The sequence below is a fragment of the Antechinus flavipes genome, chromosome 3 (assembly GCF_016432865.1).
Source record: "Antechinus flavipes isolate AdamAnt ecotype Samford, QLD, Australia chromosome 3, AdamAnt_v2, whole genome shotgun sequence".
Taxonomy (NCBI): domain Eukaryota; kingdom Metazoa; phylum Chordata; class Mammalia; order Dasyuromorphia; family Dasyuridae; genus Antechinus; species Antechinus flavipes.
Window position 1 is genome coordinate 193,969,536 of NC_067400.1, and position 21,208 is coordinate 193,990,743.

At 35.4% G+C, this 21,208-nt stretch overlaps 1 protein-coding gene and 1 long non-coding RNA gene across 2 annotated transcripts in view; one reads left to right on the forward strand and one right to left on the reverse strand.

Annotated features, from left to right (window-relative positions):
- Positions 1-18,768, reverse strand: part of LOC127553569 (uncharacterized) — a 103,307-nt gene extending 84,539 nt beyond the window's left edge. Inside the window, exon 1 of the long non-coding RNA XR_007951776.1 lies at positions 18,512-18,768. This is a non-coding gene — a long non-coding RNA (uncharacterized LOC127553569). The remainder of the gene's footprint in view (positions 1-18,511) is intronic.
- A 180-nt stretch (positions 18,769-18,948) lies between these two features.
- CSNKA2IP (casein kinase 2 subunit alpha' interacting protein) overlaps positions 18,949-21,208 on the forward strand; it is a 44,186-nt gene continuing 41,926 nt past the window's right edge. Inside the window, exon 1 of the mRNA XM_051984371.1 lies at positions 18,949-19,023. The gene's annotated coding sequence lies outside the window, so the exon portion shown is untranslated. The remainder of the gene's footprint in view (positions 19,024-21,208) is intronic.

Genomic DNA, 21,208 nt, shown 5'->3' on the forward strand with positions numbered 1-21,208 from the left:
TAAAGATTCCTAATTTCAGGGACATTGAAGCTACATCCGAGCTATTTCTTCAGTTAGGTTTTTATCTCTCAATAGGTGAAATAAAAATAATTTATGAGTCAGCAGGCAATATGTTAAGGGAAATATCTTGTATACTCTGATTTTTATTTCCAACTTTACCTTCCATCCAAGAATGATACACATCTCTGAATCCTTAAAACTTAGGGGAATTCACAGAATTTTAGCATCCTTATAGTTTAAAAAAAAAAAAAGCCAGAGATTTGTCTTCTCTCATTAGAATGTAAGGTCTTTTCAAGCAATGACTGTCTTTTTTTGCTTTTTTTTGCTTCTTTGGTATTTAGTACAGTGCCTGGTACATGGAAAATGCTTAACAGATATTTGTGGTCTTATCTTGCCACAGAGTATTAAAATGAAAAAACAGGGTTGGGGGGAGGGAAGGATCATTGGACATTTATTTCCTTAATACAGCTAAATGATGTCAGTCAGCATAAATGTGATAATGTTCTATTTAAAAGAACATAACTATAAATCCTATCAGTTATAAGAATTTCTTGCTATTAAAAACCTTTAACAGAATATTCCTTACCATACCACTTTGTTTTTACTGAATTTCCAAATAAGACAGCAATTCTCTATTGTGAGTACTAATAATCTTTAAATGTGTGAGTTCATATAGAAAGACATAGCAGGAAAATAATTTAAAGTGCTATTTCTTGGTGAATTCTCCCATTTGCTGCATTATTAAATATTGCATAAATTATTTATTGTCCTTTATATCAAAATATTTTTCTTATAAACAGAATCTGAATAAATTGGCATTAAGCAATATTGCTAGACACAGATGAAATTATGATTCTTTTTACCAGAAAGATCTACTTGCAATCTGTCAACTGTAATAAGAAAATTTGAAAATATAACGAAGGGGAATTGATGTATAATTCACTTCATTTGTGTCATAAATATGGTGATTACTTAATGGCTAATATTTATCTTTGATTTCCTACTTTACACTGAAATAGGCCTTTATCTTGTTCTCATTTCTTAGTATTGCTCCACAGACAAAAGGGAAAAAAAATTTAAACTACCAAATTACTTTTTTTGTTGAAAAGATAAAAATGATAAAAAGGCAATATGTTTAGTAGTCGTAAGGCAATTCTTACAGTGAAGTGACGTTGTCTGTTCCATGCATATGATAGAGAATAAGTTGGGGACAATGAAAGACTTTCCAGTACCATCTATATCATATTCTCACAGAGTAGACTCACCATTTAGAAACATGGTTAATTCCTGGATCACAGATATCTAAAGTCAAGTTTAAATGGAAAAAAGTAAAAAAAAAAAATATTGTAATGAGCCAGTCAAATACCAAAAAATTCTTTGAGTCTCTCTCTATCCTCCCCATTTTTTCCTGACCAGATAGGAAAAGGGAAATTTGGACCATTGGTTGGTCATTCTTCTCTACTCATAGAAAGGATGTTGCTAGGCTAAAATTAAAGTTTCCCTTAGAGAAAAATAGATGGAGGAGATTATAGAGATATATATATTATTAGTCTAGGGGAATATATATATATGCATATATATATATATATTGTTTTTTTTTTCGTTCAAGCCACATTTCTAAGTACTTATCCTTTGATGGCAAAATGTCTCAAGTTATTTATCCCAGACTTAACATCTTTACCACCAAATTCCAATTCCATAATGAATACATTAAAAAAAGAGAAAACAGAAAAGAAAGTATGCAGAGAAAAATAAATAGCAGAAAATAGACAAAGTAAATGAGATCACTTATTGGAGTGAGATAACTCAACTCAAACAAGAGAAAGAGAATGTCAGATCTCACCCAAGGAATTCCATCAAGTCCCTAGAATAGTAAGCTGGGAATAGGGCTTCTTCTACCAGAGGTCTACATATTGGCTTCTTCAGCAGAGTCTTTCTCTTTTTTTCATGAATCTGAAAAGATTCTAGAATCTTGAATCTTTTTTCCTCAAAACTGGAAGTCAAAAGACTAGAATCTCTAGTTTCTGGGTCCCATTAAGTCAGATGTCAATCTGCTGTGAAGCATTGAATAATCAATCTCCATCAATAAGGAGAATTTTATGCAAATGACCCTTTGAGCTTAACATTAAACTTAAATTAACAAGCTGAAATCTTCCTCCTTATATCTTCCACTTATTGGTTCTAGTCCATTTTATTTATTTCTTTGTTTAGAAATTCTGTGTGTATAGTTCTGTTATTTATGGCAGGAGATACAAAGTTCAGGTAAGACTCATTTCTTACCCTCATGGAACTTATAATATAATAGGAAGTTAAAAAATTAGGGAAAGATATTATTACATGATAAATATATTTGAGAAGTGCAAAAAATAAATTAAAAAATGTTTATTAAGCACTTATCACATGCCAAGCACTGTGCTACATGTTAGGGATAAAAATTTAGTAAGCTGGTCCCTACTCTCAAAGAGATCACAATATTATTAAAGTAGCTAATGTAATAACCTTCAGTTATAAGGCAAATGGAAAAGCCCTCAAAACTTAAGGATTTACTGGAGAGAAAGGGCAAGATCATAATAGATGAGATAACAGTGCCAAAGAGCTCTTCAAATGAAAAAAAAATAGGGAAGGCAGATGGTTGATATGAATCCTTCAAATTAAAACATGCAGAAAAGGTAGAAACAATAGGATTTCACAATCTATGAGGGAAAGAGGAGAATCAAAAAACTGATTTAGCAGGTAATTTGAAATGTATATTAGAACTCTGGGCAGAAGTTAAAAGGGAAATTAAAGAATTGGAAGTAACAAGGAAAATGAAACTAAAACTATTATCTCCAAAGTTACAATACTACCAAATCTATTGGCTTTTTCTCAGTCTTCATGATGAGAGCAAAACTGTGACCTGAGACAGCCCGTAAAGTTATGGAAAACCACCAACAGAAAGTTATACAAACTCAAATGGTCTTACATCCTCTGGATCAGGATGAGTCTTCAGAGAATGTTTCTTTTCATATGCAAACTCAATTGGTCTCAGACCCTCTGGAAACAAGAAGATGAGTCTCTGAGAATATCTCTTTTCATATACAAACTCAAATGGTCTCACACCCTCTGGAAACAGGAAGATGAGTTTCCAGAAAATGTCTCTTTTTATAATATAATACAAACTCAAATGGTCTCATGAGTCTTCAGAAAATGTCTCTTTTCATAAACTCAAATGGTCTTGCCTATTCTTAGATTCCTGTATAAAATAGGCCTTCAGAAAATGCCTCTTTGCAAAATCACTTCTCTCTTGAGAATGATATTGCCTGCCAAGAAAGCCTTTATCTTGGTGTCTCTCTAACAATAAAAGCCTTTTATTGTGAACCCATGCCTTGGAGAACAAGGAAACCCTCACCCATTCCTGCCATATGTCTCCTTTGCTACCCTGTCCTCATCATTCATTCTTTTTGGCTTCTCTGTAGCTTTATATACTGTTAATTAATCTCCTGTCTTTGATCTTTTCTTTCTGGCTTTTCATGATATTACTGTTCCTAACTGGTTTTTCTCCCCTCTCTCCTTTGCTGGATCTTCCCAACTCATTCTTAGTGACCTTTAGTTGAGCTCTGTCCTGCTTCCTCTTTGTTTTTCATTCTATAATTTCATCTGTTAATCCCAACAGCTTCCCTTGATTCAATAGGCATTTCCATTCAGATGATTTTAAAGTTGATTTGTCCTGACTTCTAGTTTTATACCTTTAGTTATCTACTGGACATCTTGAACTGGATATCCCATATACATCTTAAACTGAACATATGCACAATTGAACTCATAATGTCTTCCCCAAAACTTTTTTCTCATATCCTAGCTTGGGGCATCTAAGACCCAAGTAAAATTCCAGACTCATATTCTTATTAACTGTGTGACCCTGGGCAAGTCACTTTAATTTCTGTTTGCCTTAGTATCCTCATCTGTAAAAAAGTGATAATAATATCTAATTCCCAGAGTTGTGAGAATCAAATAAGATAATATTTATTAAGTACTTAGGACATTAATATGTGATATATAAATGTTATTATTATTATTATTATTATTATTATCCTTCCATTCATCCAGGCTTGCAACCTAGGTTTCATCTTTGACTTATTTCTCTTTCTCACCTCACACAGCCAGTCTATTGATAAGTTCTGACAATTCTGCCTTCACATTTACTCTTATATATTCCTGTCTCTCTTCTCTAACATTGTTGCCACCCTGATATAACCTCATCATTTCATACCTGAACTATTGCAAGAGCTTTCTGGTTGATCATTTTGTTTTGTTTCTCTACACCAATTCATCTTCCAGTCATCTATAAAAATGATCTTAAAAAAACCAGATCTGTTCACCTTATCTTCCTCGTTGACAAACTTCAATGACTCTATTGCCCATGAGACAAAATATAAAATGCTCTGACTTCTAAAGCCTTTCATAACCTGGTCCTTTCCAATCTTATTATACTTTATTTTCCTCCATGTTCTCTAGGTTCCAGTGACACTCCTTGAAGTTTATTGCACAAGATACTACATTCCCTATTCTGTGCATTTTCACTGGTTATCTTCCATGCTTGAAATTCCCTTTCTTCATTTTTCTGCCTCCTGCCTTCTCTGTCCATGAAGTCTCAGTTAAAATCTCATTTTTTACGAGAAGCCTTTATTATTTATTAGCCTTCCATGATAATAGTGACTTGCCTCTGAGATTTTCTTAAATTCATTCTATATTTGTCTTCTTGTCTTGTTTGTATACAATTGTTTGTACATTCTTCACTTGCTCCCTGCCTCCCCCCTTAGATTGTGGCTTATAAGCTTCTTGAAGGCAAAGCCTGATTTGCTTTACTGTACTATGTACAGTGTTCGGGGTTTATGCAACACAGTGGAATGACTGGATTTGGACATTTTAGCCATATTTGCTGCATAGTCATTTTAATTCACAGCTCCACCAGAAGCATAGGAACATATTTCCTTTTCAAACTCAATATTCTATCTTATCCTTGAAGGCTTTCTAATGTAAGATGAAACCATAGAGTTGTTTTCATTGAAACTTATCTTAGAAATTTGTAGTAATCTTTCAAATGAAAGTAAACTTTCAAAAGTTCAAAAGAACTTATATTTCATTTATATATGAAATAAGAGTATGAGGAGAGAGAGAGAGAGAGAGAGAGAGAGAGAGAGAGAGAGAGAGAGAGAGAGAGAGAAAGAGAAAGAACAAGAGAGAGGGGAGAGTGAAGGAGGGAGGGAGGGAGAGAGACAGAGACAGAGACAGAGAGACAGAGAAAGACAGAGAGAAAGGAGAGAGAAGGAGAGACACAGAGAGAGAGCCATGGAAAAAACTGGAAAAGAAATTAATAACATGGCTCAAGAAGTACAAAATCTTGCTCAAGCAACAAACATCCTGAAAGTTAGACTTGATCAAGTAGAATGAGACAAGAATAAATATTAAAAAAAAAAAAAGAAGAATCAAAAGACTGAAAATCTAGAAGAAAATGTTAAGCACTTCATAATATAATTACTGGGGCAAAAAAAGGGAGAAAAAATCTTAAAAATGTTTGGATATTCTGCCAGCAGGATTAATAGATATATTTCAAGAAATTTTAAAAGAAAGCTCTTTAGATCTCTTAGAATCAGATAGGTCAAGTGGAAATAGAAACTACTTGACACTTACCTGAAAGAAACTTTAAATTGAAAACTCCAAAGAACCTTATAGTCAAATTCCAGAGTATCCAGGTGAAAGTATCACAAGTGATCAAGAAAGAAAGAATTTAAGGATTAATAAACACAGTATCATACATGATTTAGCAGCCACTATAATAAAGCAGAAAAGAATTTGGAATATGATATTCCATAAGATAAAAGGTTTAGAATTGCTGACAAGAATAAGTTATTCAATAGAACTGAGTATGATGTTATAAGACAAAGATAATTATTTAAGGAAATAAAGGGTTTCTAAGCATTTTTGATGAAAAAAAAAGAACTGTGTGCAAACTTTGCACTTCAAACACAGGCACTTAGAGAAATATAAAAAAGTAAATATGAATAAACAATGATAAGTATCTATGTAAGAATAAGTTTTTTTGTTATTCAGTGATGTCCAATTCTTCATTACCCCAAAGATCACAGCATGCTAATACTGTTCACAGGATTTTCTTAGCAAAGATAATGGAGAAATTTGCCTTTCCTTCTCCAGTGGATTAAGACAAACAGAATTTAAGTCACTTGCACAGGATTATACAACTAGTCTCTGAGGTAAGATTTGAACTTATGTCTTCCTGACTCCAAGCCTAACATACTCTGTCTAGCTCGCTCTCTCTCTCTCTCTCTCTCTCTCTCTCTCTCTCTTCTCTCTTTCTCTCTCTCTCTTTCTTTCTGTCTCTCCATATCTGTATAATGTATAATATAGAGATAGATAAAGTGAGCTTAGGATTGGTTCACTTATATTTTTATCATTTTAAGAGAAGAATAGAAAGAGATGAGAAGAGTGAGGAAAGGAGGGAAGAGAAAGCAAGATTAGTAAAAATGATTTCACATAGTCAGTTAATATGTACACTTACAAGACAGAAAGGATTGGGAGACTAGCTGACACTTGAATTTCACTCTCATTTGAACTGGCTAAAGAAAAGAAAAACACATATGCAGAGTTGGACATTGATATAATCAACAGAGGAAAAGAAAGGAAAGGAGAAAAGGAGAAGGAGTCAGAGGGAGGCAAAACCAGAGAGGAATTATCCTAAGAACACTGATGGTTAGAGTGTCATATGGATGAGGATCCTGCAAAAGAGACAGAGTATCAGATGTCAGATAGATAGGAGGATAACCAGAAGAGAGTGGTATTCCAAAAACCTAGAGAGAAGAAAGTATAACACAGAGATATTTAGATTTTAAAATGGATAAAAACTTCCCACTGAACCTTGAGGCAGGAAGACTTGAGCTCAGATCCAGCCTCAAGCATTTACTGTGTGTCTCTTGGTAAATCACTTAAATGATATTTACCTCAATTTCCTCATCTATTAAACAAGAATAATCAACATTAAACACTTTTGATGTTTTGATGTTGTGTGGACTGCCCTCTAGTGGTGTACCCATTTATGCCTTTTCCTCTTGTGCTGCTTTTATTTATTTCCTCTTATAAATCTTCCAACAAAGCAATAAAGTGAACATGTTTCAGATTCCTTTACCCAGTAAGGATAGTAATGGAACATGTGAACTCACCTTTGATTATAACCCATACTTTTGCTACTGTCAACCCATTTTCTTTTACATTTCTTTGATAACTTTATGATTACTTATTTATGTGTAATTATGTGTAATTTAATGTATAATTATTTAATGTAATTTAATGTGTAATTATTTGTAGTAATCAAAATACCAATTCCAGTCAAGCAAGCCGCAAAATGTTCTGAGGGATAAACAGGAGACAGAATTTGCCAATTGAACCAAATCCTGCCTCCACTTTGATCCACTGATGCTAGAGGAAAAAAAGAAAACTCAAAACTTTCTATGTAAGAGCCTTGAGAATAATAGCTTCTATCAGGTAATTGACTCTGCTCCAGTCTGTCTTGCCCTCCTCTAACTTCAAGTCATTATCCAGGAGATCAATATTGGTAGAGATAAAACTTTATTCAGCAGGCAATAATACTGAAGATCTAGAAGCAAACAATAACAGCATTTACTAAAGTTCACTATGTGCCAGGCACTGTATTAACACAATGAATACAAACACAATTAAGAAAATAATCCCAACCCTCAAGCAATTTATGCTCCAATGCAGGAAAACAATACATAAAAGAAAGCTAAAAACTGGAGAGGTATGAGACATATCTGGGATATGAGAGAGAAAGTGGGATACAGAGATAGAGAGAGGGAGAAAGAGAGACAGATGGACAGACAGACAGATCGATATAGAAAGAGAGAAAGGAGGTGAGTGGAAGAGGGAAAGAAGGAGGGAGAAAGAGAGTATACTTACACAATGTATGATGAAGAGGTAGAACATGGTAAAGGAAGTCAGGAGTGCAAAAGAACTAAACCCAAAAAAAGAGAGTTCTCATCATCAAAGTACTTCATATAATCAATGTCAGAAATGAATGTAAATGACAATAAAGAAGATGCATTGCCATATTCCTTGCTGTTACATTCTAAGGAAAACTCAGCCTTTGCATTCACCCTTCCCTTATTAGAATGTAAGAACAAGAATTGTTTTGATTTTCAATTTGTATATGCAACATTTAGCACTGGCTTTGCACAGAACAAATGCTTAATAAATGCTTTTTAATTATTTTTTGTAAAAAAATTATTTTATATATTATATGTAATTATATATATATATATATATATATATATATATATATATATATATAATTTATAAAGAAGACTAATGACATCATAGATGATGGCTTGTGCTGTGAATTGGATTTAATGAGGCAGAGTTGTGCAAAGTTGTCAATCTTACCATCTCCTTCAGTCATCAAGATAAAAGTCAAAACCATTGATAATGGTCCAGGATGCAGTGGATGACCTTGATCTTTCTGATATCTGACCAAGCTGTAAGGGCTCCAAAGTACCTGCTACAGATTGTTTTCCTCTGCTCATTCTGCCAGAGGGAAGTTTTCATATGCTTGAGATAGACACTGCTTTAACTCACCTATTGGTTTGAGGCTTGTCAGTTGTCCTCAACCTGGTTTAGCCTATCTAAGACAGTGTGAATAGCCTACTCATATCCACCATACATCTTTTCAGGTTCCTCTGGGTAACCCACTACTCTTAGTCTTTGATGATTATACTATTCTAGGCTTCTTCGCACACAGCATCACAAGAAGAATATATGTTAAATATATATTGTTTTAAAATTAATTACATGATTTATTATAAAATAAGATTGATGAAATTATCAACTAGAGAAACTAAATAGGCTCAGACTAGGAAATGTATATGCCTTTTAAGTGCTTTGAAAACTGAGGATTACACAAAGATAAAATACAACAGTCATTTTGTTATTTAATATGTCCTACTATGTTGTAATTATGCTGCTACTTCAATGTGGGTACCCTAAGTTAGGTTGGTACTTGGATACCAGATATTTCACCAGCTCTGAAACTGCAGATTTTTCTAGCTTCTTAGGAAATAGAAGTATTTATATTGCTCTGGTATAACTTTCCAAAATTAAGGAGCACCCATTCATAACCAAAAAAAAAAAAATACTTTAGTAGAGAGTAATATAATTACTGAAATATCACATGGAATTGTAGTCTTATCAGTTTGTGAACTTACTCTAATGAAATAAATTGTAACCCATCCATTTCATGCAATTTTTATCCATGAGCTCCTATACATTTGTCATAGCACTCAATCTTTGAAAACCTTCTTTACTTCCTCTTGCCATCCTGAGGATAACTGGCTATTCACTTAATGTCCTGGTAATCTTTCTTTATCACTAGGTCATTCTTTTTAAATTTTGATACAATTCCTTATTGACATTGTTTATATTTGTTTTTTGTCAAAATCTTTCACTAGTAATATGCCATTTCACATCTTCTATCTGCCTATGAATAATGCTTCTCCTGTGGCTATATTGATTTGGAACTTCTCAGGCTTTTCCACCATAGCCTTACTTCAGGTACTTCCTCCTCCTTCGGGTACCCTCACTCCTTTTTAGCTTCCTTTTATATGTTGTCTTATCCTATTAGATTGCAAGCTCCTTGAAAAAAAAACATATTTTTTTTCACAATGTCTTGTGATTAATAAATGCTAATTGATTGATTGATTGATTGACATAGCAGCATGAGTGATATTTAGCTTCCTTGCTCTTCTCGCAAAACATTCTGTGTTTCACGCATTGTCGCAGGCTATCTTAGCACTTCCTATAGGTCTTACCTTAAATCCCACATTCTATAAGAAGGTTTCATTATCCCCTTTAATGCTAGAGCTTTTCCTCTGAGATTAGCTCCAATTTTTTCTGCTTCTACCTTTGTACTTAATGGTTTTACACAGTTTTTTCCATTAGAATGGGAGCTTCTTGAGAGCAATAATTGTTAATAATACTTTTCTTTCTATTTCCAGAACTTTAGTGAACATAGTAACTTCTTAATTAATGTTTGTTGAATGTTAATTGACTGACTGGTAATATGTTAATATGTTTAATATGTTAATACCTTGTTAGTATTGTTTTAAAATATGACTGATGAAAAGATGTGTTTATTTTCATAAGAAGAGTGAGAGCTTTTAAAAAACACAGCCATTTCCCTAAAGAAATCTAATCCATTCCTTTGCAACTTTAGGACTAATTTTCCCCTGATGCTTAATTTTTTTTTTTTTACTATAAAGTAGAGAGAATTTTGATAAACATTAACATGTCATAGGGATAAAAGAGCTGAAGTAAAGATTTTAAGTCACTAAAGGCACAGGTCTGGAAAGCTCTGGTTCCAGTAGCTCTGATTCAGTTTTGTGATCTATTTAAAAAAAAAAAAAAAGATAAAAGTACTTGGCATGTCTTTATATTTTTGTTGTTAGGAAATTGTTTTAAAGATCATAAGAGACCAATGAAAAAGAAATTATCACAATCTCTCTTAGAATCTAAAATCTTCTAAATTCATAGGAAATAAAAAAAAAAACATATTTAGCATAAAAGTCTTCTCAATTGTGGAAAGCTTGGGAGAAGAGTCATTTTGAAACATGTGGTTCCAGAACTTCTAAGAGGAGAAATATGTAAGAAAAGATAGTAGACTTTAGAAAGCAGACATATGCCTCAACATAGCATTAATTTTCAGTTTAACTTTCTAGATAATTTCCCCTTGGGTGAGAATGGGGACTCTTTGGAGCTGAAATGTGTCATATTTCCAGGGAAAGCACCTATTCACTTTTTGTACTATATAATATATTCTAGCCTATATGACTACTCTGATTTATTTTTTATTTGATTAGATAAATGAGCTTATTTACTATTCACTATTTGTGACAGTATTTTGTATAGCTAGAATTTAGTGGGAAGGAGCAAGTCTTCAATTATACACAGTATTTCTTCTTCTTTAAAAGAAAATGAGCAGGAAAATGGCTTGAACCTAAAAATCATTTCTTTTAGAAATATGAAAATAGATAAATGCATTTCTACCTCAGAAATTTCTCTTTAAGGAAAGTAGGGAGGCTAGTTTAATAGCTCCAGTCTCTTGCTCTGCTCCAGGTAGGAATCTTCATTGAAGAGGTCTTTTCAAGATTCCAGAGATGTTGCATATAAACTACATGAGCAACACATTCCTTAGATTTATATTCATTTAAATGATTTTAAAAATATGTAAGTCAAATAAGAACACGAAATAGTCCATTTAAAGGAATCTCTTTATGCGGCAGAAAGCATTACAAATAAATCATCCTGAAACAATTTAAAGACACACAAGCCTTATATAGTACCATATGTAATAATGTTAATAGTAGACATTCTTCCTAATGTTTTAAATCAGTGTCTATAACTCGAGTGTCATTTAACTAGAAATGCTTTTTAATAGAAAGAAACTAAATGAATGAGGTTAATTGGAATATTTTACTCCACAAATTAGTTCTTGTCTTTGCCTTATAGGTATTTTCACTGATGAATAGATGAAATGATCTGATTTGTTATAAAATATAGAACATGAATGATTTACTTCATTCTTTCTCTTTCTCAAAGCCTGGTTCATAGTCTGTTCCTTTGACTATTATTCGTCATTCACTCTCTTCTTAATAGCTTTTTATTTTTAAAATAGCTTTTTATTTTTCCAAATGCAAGCAAAGATAGTTTTCAACATTCACCTTGGCAAAACTCTGTTCCAAAATTTTCTCCCTTTCTTTCCTCCACCTTCTCCCATAGATAGCAAGCTCTCCAATATAGGTTTCTACATAAAACTTTTTCCCAGTCAGCTAATTGCTAGAAATTCATTTTTTCTTTCTCCTGTTTCAGTAGTTGACATTTGTTTCCATTCATTCTCTTTCTATTCATTCTCTTTGTATTTGTATGTATGATTATTGTCTCTCTAATAGAATGAAAGCTCCCTGAGAGCAGGGATTGTTTAGCTCTTCACATTTGTTTTACTAGTGCCTAGTATGGTCTCTAGTACATATTAGATTTTTAATAAATGTTTGATTGATTGATTTGATGTTTCATATGTAGATTTGCAATCCATGAGAAATAACACAATATATTGGGTTAGGGTCTGGGAATGCAGTCAAGAAGATCTGAATGCTACTCCTTGCTTCTACAACATATTAGCTGTATGACCATGGAAAAGACAATTAACTTTTTGGTGACCAAGTCAATTTCCTAAGTCTAAAATGGTAGAGGGAATTTCCATACTGAGTTTTCTATAGCAACAAAATCAAATGTCCACCTCCTCCACAAACAAAAGAATTTACACAATACAATGCATAATGTATACTATAATCTGTGATGAATTTTTGGATCAATAAGTGATAGGTTCTATTCAATTTTTGAAATGACAGTGCAGATGAACACTGTTATGTCCAGAATTAAACAAGCAGGAAAATGTAAGATTACTGTTAGGAAATTGCAAAACTCTTTTAGTGACCTCCAATTTCTCTCAGAAGCAAAAGTCCATCTTTTTAATCCTAGTATTCTTGTAGGTGTGAACAAGCTATGACATGTAGCAAATGAGGAACTTCAAAGAAAATGACAAAGTTATTATCTGAGAAGTGAATGATAGAAAAAGAAAGCAGGCTGGTCACATGGCAAGGGAAAATTAGATGACTCCCTGTGATGAATTTATAGAAGGCGAGTTGCACAAGATAGATAGACATAAATGGATTGTAATATATATTGGGGGGATGGAGCAGGGACATCAGATTGACAAAGATATCTGGCATTTATATAGTACATTGAGTCTGTTACATGTGCATAGCACATATATGTACATATAATACAATATAGTTTTGAAATTATATATCTATGTGAGCATCATGAGATATAATTACACACACACACACTTATTTATGCACACATACATATATGTATGTGTAATATATACATGTACGCACATGTGTATAATTAGAGTACACAATATTATATATTTTACTGCATGTATTATTTAATATCAATATTGTATTATTAAAAATAATTATTTTTCAAAACAAAAAAATAATGATAATGATGTGGGTGATGTAGATACCAAATGATGATAGGTGCCAAAGTTAGGATTCAGTCATGTGAAGAATTCAAAATGGCTATTTTCTTTGGCAAAAGATAGGTTTATTTAGGAGAAGAGGTTACAGATAAAATAAAGGGATACAATAGTCACTGGGAATAGTAAATATGCAATAGAGTAGGAGAGCATATGAAAGACAAGTTCCTCAGGGGAACTCATATTTACCCAGTAGAAAGGGAGCACCCCATGAGGTTAGGGCATGTCCTTAGCTGACAGGCTAAATCCTGAAAGGGACTTAGCACCCTAAAAGAGTTAGCTGTAAGGAGGAGAAGGGAGATTGAAAAATATAGTGGAGTTAGGAGAGATATATGCCTCAGGGATTAATTTTTATCATTTCCTCTGCTAACCATACCTAACATTGAAGACCTCATCATTTACCCACTCTTTTAATTTGTTAAAGAAATCTTTTGAAAAGTATGTTGGGGTCCCTAAACAGAAGGGGTTCTATCAGATCAGTGCTAAAATCTTAGAATCCAAATCCTGGGACACTTGTTAAGTAGTATCCAGAAACAGGAGTAAAATACAGTGATTTATAGAGTTGAAGTGTTAGAGATGAATAGAAGCCAAAGTGTGGTGATATCATAGGAGAATAAAGTTAGTTACCAGTACATAGTAGCAGAGATGAGCACAAAACCACCTTACTGGGAGCACACTCAGACTTTGGGTAGTATTTTGCTGAGGTCCATTGACCCCAGTAATCAGTTTCCCTCCAAATGGGACCTTTGGGGTATGGGGCTATGATCTCATCTTCTGAAACTACTTTCTACAGGGATTGGTTGCAGTAAGGTAGGGTTTCCAGAGATCTCCACTTGGAATGGGACTTGAATCAAAAGCCCATTGCCCAGAGAATTGGAGAAGTAACAAGGCCAAAGTCATAGCAGCCTCTTTTGAGGCTGCATCAGCAAGCCAATTTCCTATGGTTTGGTCTGTGCATATCAAATAAGTTATTTATAAGAAAACATGCTTGTGGCACAGACAGACAGGACATATAGATGTTGTTCCCCATTAACTTAAATAGAAGTGACTTTTTTCATGGATGTAACAAAAACACTAAGTCACATTTCTTAAAAAAAAAAAAACCACAACTTTGCACTAAAATTCTCTAAGTTACACTGCATGAGAATAACAACTGGCTCTCACAAATATCTGCATCAGTAGCTAAATATTCTTACATTTTAAAAGTTTTAGAGATCTTATACAACAAATGTCTAATAAGATATAGCTCTAATATCAGGCAGGTGATGATAACGAATATTCACCTGCCCAATGATGGAAAACAATCATTACCTAATTGTTATGGGCCAGAACTCTGAATTTTAAACAAAGGATTTTTATAAGGTACCAAGTCAGTGGAATTGATAGAGACATTAGTTATCTAATTTATCATGGTTCAGTATGATTGATTTAATCCTACAAGGAGATGTTATGGGCCAGAACTTTAAACAAGGTACTAAGTGGAATTGAGGATACAATGGTTAAATCTAGTTTAGCATTGATTTAATCCTACAAAAAATCATGGTTTCCTAGTGATATAATAATTGGTGTATACTCAGTGTGCAACATATAAGGAAGAAGCTCTCAGGACCAAAAAGGACAAGCACACTAGAAGCTCTCGGAGGCTGAGACAAATTCATTCCATCTTCCACCTTTGTTGTGACTGGAGGCTGAAGCACAAACCCTTGGAAGTCGGGGAGATTCAGAAGCCAGAGAAGGCAGGCAGGAGCTCAAGCTCTCAGAACCAAGAAGAGAAATAGGCCTCTAAGAAAGCTAACTGCGCCCCAGGAAAGGAGGCAAGACTTTGAAAGAGACAATAAAGAATTTGGGCTTTAACCCCTGGCTACTAGTATGGAGATTACTGAACTGAAACAAAGGCTGCTCCCAGAGACCCCAAGAAAATCTCAACAGAGAACATTATATTTTAGAGAGAATATTACACCTAACGACTGCATGTTTTCAGATAGAAAACAGGAAGATTTTATACTTGCATTTTTGCTCATGGCTTTAAGTGACACTTGCTCTGAATATGGAGATTTGCAATAAAAGCAGGCACAGGACAAAGCATCGTTAGCTGTTTTGACTTCAGGTATGAAAACCATGCATGAATTTCACCTCCTTGACAGATTCAGAAATAGATGGAATCATTTCTTTAGAAAAGAACATGATTTGGGGGATCAAGGTAGAAGGACCTGATCTCAAGTAGAGCTCAAAAAGTCATCCTTCAAACTCCTTTTTGCCCAAGTGAACAAATTTCCACCTTCTGAAATTGTGGCATTTCTCTGGGATGGCAGGTTTTCTGATTTATTGGTCCTCATTCATATCTGGATTAAAACTCGAGAAAAAATATTAATTATAATCTCTTCAAATTTTTTTTTCTCTCAAAAACAGCCAAATCCCATATTAGGGGCTTCAGTCTAAAAGAAGGCCTAAACTAGCATTCCCATGGCTTGTTTTCTTTTCACATACAGATGAACTTGAAAACACAGGATTTCATTTTCCCAGCACTGTGCAGAGGGCACAGACAAAAAAAAAAGTAAAATTACAGCTTTTGAAAATCTCACTTTAGGTATTTTAAGAAAGCTATTAATTGTATTGGTTAAACAGAAAGACCATTATATGTGTGGGACAGGTGCAAGACCCTCTTTCCCAAACAGAAAGACCATTATGTGTGTGGGACAGGTGCAAGACCCTCTTTCCCAATTAACTAATCAGAGACATCATCAGGTGCAAAGAGAAAGCATTTATTTAATCCCTGCAGGAAGAGGTCTAGACATACCTGGGAGCCATCCCAACTCCATCATGTGCTCCTGGCACTTGGCCAGTTCCCAGCTTGTCCAGGACTTAAAAGCAAAAGAGCCAAGCCTTCTCATTGGATAAACTAAAACAACATAACCATTCTTGACCAATGGTCACCAATGTTAGCTGCTTCCCCTAGGTCACATCACTTCCTGCAGCTCCCTGTATCTCCCAGGGTTCAAAGTTCATCCCTCCAGAGATCACATGACTCAATATTGAGAAATACTTCATCCAATCCGTCCCAGTCCCCCCTCTTTTTCATCCATTTGAAGATTTCTCATCCCAATATATACATCTTCCACTAGGGTATCTTTGTGATCTAGATCTTCAGGCCTAACTTCAGTACTAACTGTAATCTACCCTTCAGCATTGGCCAAGGTCATCCTTATAATTTGTTCCCAGATACTAACTTTCACCTGTAACAAGTTTTGAGTAGCTTATGGCATATTCCTTTTAGATGGTGGATCACTGACTTCATGATTAGACAATCATACCTGAATTTAAAACTCAAAATAAATATCAGCTGCAGTCCCAAAAGATTTTATCTCCTACAGCAATTATCATTAATCAAAGCTTCAGATGAATCTAGCTCTCAAGGATCACAATAAGCAATTCATCCTAGAAAGTTCACAGCTTATACAGCCTATCTTAAATATTCTAAGTTCAACATTACACAGATCATTTTGTTTTAAAAATATCCAATGCGTAGAAAAATTCTAAACTGCATATTGTCCATAACAGAAACATTTTCAAAGGGACAAAAGCAAAAACTATTATTCTCAGAGTCCCTCTTTAAATAATGGTACAACTTTAAGATGATGCAATACAATTAAAACTTACACAGAATATCATATTTCTGAATAAAAGAACCTTTCAGATTTAACATTAATAATCTCTTCATTATTAAAAAAAATAAACTTTTGGAAATAACCCTACCAAATTATCAGATCAGATTAAAATTCTGCTTTAGGTTTTTATCATATTCCTTAAACAAGGAAACCAGTATGCACTTAAATAAACATTAAATAATTTGCTGAAGACAGATGGGATACTTAGTAAAAATAAATTGTCTTCAGAAAATTTATGGTTCCAACAAACCTCTTAGAGCAGCTATAGACTTGAAAAATAAAAATAATACATTCAGTTATTAACACCATGTAAATGTAGGCTATTCCTTTAAACAGTATAAGCACTTAATGTTTCAACCATCAAGAAGCTGCAGTTATTTAAAAAAAAAAAAACAGCTGTATCATGCTTAATGGGATAAGGGGATTACATTGGCACCTGACAAGGTTCTTTCCACATGGCCACCCTTCCCCCCATTCCACATGGCATTTCTCCCAACTCCACCATGTTTCCCGACTCCCCACTTCTCACAACTAACCTTTTTAGAGTGCTAAGTCCCCCAGGATCCAATCTGCCAGCTAAAGACAGCCTCAACCTCATGGGATATCTCCTTCCCCATGGCAAATTCACGAAGGACTTGTGCCTTTTTGTCTCCTATTTTCAGCAAGCCATTTTCCTCTCTTTTCTTCCTTCTCTCATGCCATCTCTTTCCCTGTCCCATCTCTAATCTCCTTCTGATGCCTACATGCTCAATCCTGTTCTGACATACTTTAACATACTCCCAAACCAATAACTCTTCTAACTAGATGCTCCATTCAAACTATTAATTGCTTTTGCAAATCAATCTTTCTTGTCCCTTGTCTTTAAATCACTTTTTTCAAACTTTAAGATTCACAATTAAATGACTTTGAACCAAATATCATAAAACATATATATCCAGCAGAGGTGAAAGAGTTTTAAGGCATAACTCATAGTTTACAAATTAACCAATATTTCTAGAAGGCATCTAGAAATCTAAGTAGGGAGATACAAACATGACCTCCCCTAAGATATGTTACTGGCATTTTGTTTTAATAACCTATATTTTAATTAATATCCAACCAAATACAACTTTAAATTCCCAATAATATAAAATTACTTATCTCAAATAATGAATTTCACTAAAGTGATTAAACATAGTTTCTTTCTCTCCCTCTGGCCTCACATGGCTTGCTGCAGTCAGGGAATGAGGAAGGAAAAGAAAGAAACTTATCTTCACTCTCTGCATGATCCTCCCCAGTTTAATTGAATTTGTAATTTTGAAATGACCAATTGCCAAATTATCCAACTATTATTCCCAATGGACTTTCCTCAAACTCCAACTTTGGCCAGAGTTGGAGCCTACAGGAAAGTCAGACTTTTCTCATAGAACAAATATGACACAGACATTCTGCACAAAGACAAACACAGGAAAAAATTACCGTAATTATCTCCTTCCAGGGTAAGGAGGAGTTGTCTATCTTCCTAGCCAACCATAGAGCACCCCCATCCTGTGCAGTTAACAGAACCCCTTTCCTAGCCCTCATCCCTTAATTTGGATCACCCGAGGCTTGATGATCTCAGAGCCCACAAGGATAGTTCAAGGGCACATTAACACATTGTGCCTTTATGGACAAAGCATGCTTATATTAACTGGCTTTCTCTTACCCAGGCTTCATCTTCAAAGACTTGTGTGTCTTCTGTTTGTATCTGAGTGTCTTGTCTCTTCTAGGCACATTCTTCACAGAGAGGGAGGCTGAGAGTCTGATCTCAAGATTGTTTGGAGAACCCAACCTGGTGTCTACCTTGAATTCGGATCCCAGCCATTGTAAGGGTCTAGGGAGGAACCTGGCATGGTACAGCAAGGAAATAAAAAGACTTTAGTGCCTGAGGCACTCAGATGTAATTTCTGTAGTTAGCAGGAGCTGCCAAGAGTGTGGAAACTCTGGCTGCATTGAGGATGCATCATCAATGGAAGATGTCTCCTTCTCTTATTGGCTGTGCATGTGACCTCATAAACCCAATATAAATAGTGGGGACCAAGAAGTAGAGTAGTGCAGGATGTGATAGCATACAATAAAGACTTGTGCTCACAAGCTCCTGTGTCCGGGTGCTCTGTTGCACAAAGAACTACTGCTTGATGAGGCAGTGGCTGGAGACGTCCAAGGACCTGGTTTAAGGTAAGACTGGTGAGCAGTGACCTGGGTGGTCACAAGTGGCAACCCAATGTGGAACAGCGCTTTCAGGGTCATCAGGCCCCATAAGGGAAGCTTCAACAGCTGAATTAAGAAACGGGAAGGTAGAAAAGCATAATGGGTCAGGATATAAGTTTACTTATGATCAAGCCCAATGACACAGCTATGCATGCAGCTCAAGTATATAAGTTAGAGAGTCAGACAGGTAATCACCTTTAGCAGAACTTGCTCCCTAACTCTGAGGTGTTTATACCCTTCTTTATCATCTCTACAATGGTATATGTCCTTTTCTGACCAAGAGAGCAGAAGTGGAAAGAATGCATTAAGAGTTGAACAGGAAATTTGGCTTCCACATCCACTGAGTCCAGCTCAACAAGAAAAAAGGTGGGAGGATGTGGGGGAGGTGCTTAAGCAGTTAAAACAAAAAGTACAAGAACTCACCTATAGGCTGAGTAAGAGAAGAAACAAAAAATTTGCTTTACAGCAGTTAGAACAAAAGGAAGTAAGATTAGAGCCAGAAAGATGGAAGTTAGTGGGAGAGCTAATTGAATACAATAGGTTAAAATTGTTTTTAAGGAATACTACAAGTTTTAAAACTAGGAAAGATTTTAACTTGGGAAGCCAGACAAGGAAGTATGAGGAGAAAAGCAAGCAAACAGTTGGTGCCTGAAGCCCTAGAGAATACAGCAACTGGGGCAGAGATAAGAAAGTCTTTTTTAGTATTTTACTGATTTATTTTTATTGTTACTGCTCTAGGAGATCTGGAGGGCATAGCCAGTTGGGCCAAGTTAAGTATCTTAAGTATCAAGGTGAGTTAGCTGGAAAAGGAATTAAGGACATTAAGTATCTTGCCCATAAGAAGGGGTGTAGTGCTTTTCATATTCAAAGCTCAGTTTCAATTCTGCCTACTGCCAAGCATAGGCCCTTAGGCTATTTCCCATCTCCTGACCCTCCTCCCTCAACTCCGTCTTCATGGGCAGGAGGAGGAGGAGGAGTGGAAGGGGCAATGACACCATCAGCACCACACATGAAGCAGTTTTGCCCACCCCCTATAACTTCCTTACAAGAGGTGGGGCTTGGCTCCAACACCCCAGGCAAAAACCACTTCGGGCTTGATGGCAACTATTACACCCAGAGAGTCTTTAAGCAAGCCTATGGGGGAAGAAGATTGGAGTTGTATGCCACTGGGACTCCTGAGATATACCCAAGGAGAGTTAAAATTTGTCCCTTTCTAGCCTATGAATACCTTACCTCCACACTCAGTCAGCTTGAGCATTTCACCTTCTGAGAGTGCTTACAAAATAGGGTCTATCCATACATTGATTTGGTAAACTGGGGAAGGTGTAACTAATATCCCAGTTACTAATATAGGTAGAAAGTGTGTGATCTATGGTCCAGAAGTAGTAGCATCAAGTTTACTAATACACACTCCTGAAATGCAATTTGGTGATATTTATCCAGATTTTGACTCCCATCAACAGAATCCAGGAATATTATAAAGCAGCTGTTACAGCTGACTGTCTTATGCTCACTGTCTATGTAAATGGCACACTATTGAAAGTGTTGGTAGACACATGTGCAGATCGTACAGTCATTAGAGGTGCTAGATGTCATTGGCCAAAGATCACAGCAAACAGCCATATATCTGGCATAGGAGAATCAATAACAGCTGAACTGGGGGCTGAGTCAAGATGGCAGAGAGCTCCTCCACTACCCTCAAATTATTTATGAAATTCAGCCTCTGAATTAGTGCTGGACTGACAGAACCCACAAATATTGGGAGTACAACACATTACCAACAAAAGTTTATCTTGAAGATTGCCAGAAAAGGTCTGAGCACAGACATCAGCAGGAGGGGTGTGGTCTCCAGAGGTGAAAAATCTGTGGGGAGGACTCTAACACAGAGTGAGCTATTCTGCCCTGGCAGCAAGCTAATAGATCAGCAGAGAAATTATAAAACTTCCAAAGAGTGTACCCCAAAGTGCAGGAGAGTCACAGAACCTGGTCACACCCATGCAACACCGGGAGTGACTCAGCATGATCCCAGCACAGCCACTGATCCCAGTGCAGCTGCTGATCCTAGTGCAGCTGCTGCCTTTATGCTGCCGCTTCGCTGCCACTTCCTGTTCGCTGCACTCTTTGCAGATGATGTGATGGTATACCTAGAGAA